We start from the raw sequence: 2,031 nt of genomic DNA on the forward strand, positions 1-2,031 counted from the left end.
GTAGAATACACATGAAATAAGGGAATATACTGATCAGTTGACAAAAATGTGACCAGAGTCCCACAGGAACCTAGCCCTGTATTTCTCCTAGGAGTAGTGATTCAGTACTCACCAGTTCGGTGTTCACAGTGACTTTATTGAACATAAACATTACAAGTAGTGAGAATTGACCGTACTTGTTAAACATATGTTTTATTAAGGACTCATATACAGAATATATAAAGAATTTTTTAAAAAATAATGAGGAAATGACAGGCAACCCAATATAAACATAGGCAGAGGATTGTGATACTGAAGAACAGGTACTTCATGAAAAAGGATAACCAGACGGTCAATGTACTTCCGGAATGGTGGTCTGGGAGGTATGTGCCTTATCTCTGCTCTGTGCCTCAGTTTTTCACTCTTTCACTCACAAAGACAATAACCTACAATTTTGATAATAGTTATTTTTAAACGACATGGTTTTAATTTTGTGGACTCCTAATGCAAAAATATTGTGCTGTCATTACAGTAGAGGTGCATTCCTTTACAAACAGTGGAAGACCATGTCTGCTAAAGCCTCAGCTGATACAACAAAAGAGTAAACATACGACTCTAAGTATCGAAAGTCAATCGAGTACCACTTGAACCTGTATTTTATTTACAGAGCTTAAACATGTTTGAAAGAAATGTTTGCTGGGATTTATGTAATGACCAAATTTGTAGGGGTTTGGTTGAGGGTCTCAGCATGTTCTCAGAAAACAATGAGAATGAGAGGCCCGCGTGTCCGGCTCCACGGTGGCGGCAGACGTGCTGCGCCGGCTCAGCTTTCGGTGGCCGCTGCCCGCCCTGCGGCTCGGGGCCCTGGGCCCGCAGCTCGCGCCCGTCCCACCGGGCCGCTCGAGGCGCCCCGCCCTGCCCGTGTGGGCAGCGGCGTCAGTCTCTGCAGTTGCCCCGGGCGTTGCGGGAGGCTGGGACGAGGCCCTGGCTGCGCCGGCTCCCGCACAGGGCGCGGAGGCGCTGCTGCCCTGCACGCACCCCGCCGCGGGCCTGCCCTGGTGGGGCAGCAGCATCCTCACCGCCGTGGCCCTGCGCGGCGCCGTCACGCTGCCCCTGGCCGCCTACCGGCACTACATCCTGGCCAAGGTGGAAACTTTGCAGCCAGAAATAAAAAAACATTGCAAGGCGTCTTAACCAAGAAGTTGCAGTTCGTGCAAATCAGTTGGGGTGGTCCAAAAGAGCTGCCAGGCTCACTTATCTAAAGACTCGGCGGAGGCTTGTTTCAGCGCTGTATATTCGGGATACCTGCCACCCTTTTCAAAGCCACTGTATTGGTCAGGATTCAGATTCCAATGTGGATTTTCATGTTTGTTGCTCTCCGGAATTTCAGCACAGGGGCAACACATTCAGAAGCAGGTTTTTCTGTTCAGGAGCAGTTAGCTACCGGTGGGGTCCTGTGGTTTCCTGACCTCACTGCCCTGGATTCCACCTGGATTCTGCCTGTCTCCGTGGGTGTCATCAATTTATTAATAGTGGGGATGTTTGCTCTGCAGAAGATTGGAATGACTCGTTTTCAGATGCATATTACATACTTTGTTCGGGCGGTGTCAGTGTTGATGATTCCAATTGCAGCCACAGTACCTTCATCGTTTGCTCGGTACTGGTTATGCTCCAGCTTCACGGGCCTTTCACAGAGCTTGCTGCTGCGTTCCCCTCGATTTCACCAACTTTGCCGAATACCGTTGACCAAGTCAGATTCACATACTCCTTACAAGGACCTCTTTGCTGCCTTTTATGCCAAGTTCAGTTCAAGAAAATGACATACTTTCTAGTAATTTTGGAACAATGACAATGTATTCACTCAATGTATTTAGAACATCGAGAAATTCAGATACGATTTAATTTGCTTTTGTTTAAAATCATGAGCCCTGTGAAGTACTGTGGATTAAGATATATTTGGATCCTTAAAATATTTTAAGTGCTAAAAATGTGGTATGTTTAATTATATACTAAGAATATAAAAGAGGAATCAAAGTGTTGGGCCCTGTTTAT

At 46.7% G+C, this 2,031-nt stretch overlaps 1 pseudogene; it reads left to right on the forward strand.

The window, feature by feature from the left end:
* The first annotated feature begins 334 nt into the window (after positions 1 to 334).
* On the forward strand, positions 335 to 1,799 carry LOC105074607 (cytochrome c oxidase assembly protein COX18, mitochondrial pseudogene; annotated as a pseudogene).
* Positions 1,800 to 2,031: the final 232 nt, after the last annotated feature.

The sequence above is a fragment of the Camelus bactrianus genome, chromosome 35, assembly GCF_048773025.1.
Source record: "Camelus bactrianus isolate YW-2024 breed Bactrian camel chromosome 35, ASM4877302v1, whole genome shotgun sequence".
Taxonomy (NCBI): Eukaryota; Metazoa; Chordata; class Mammalia; order Artiodactyla; family Camelidae; genus Camelus; species Camelus bactrianus.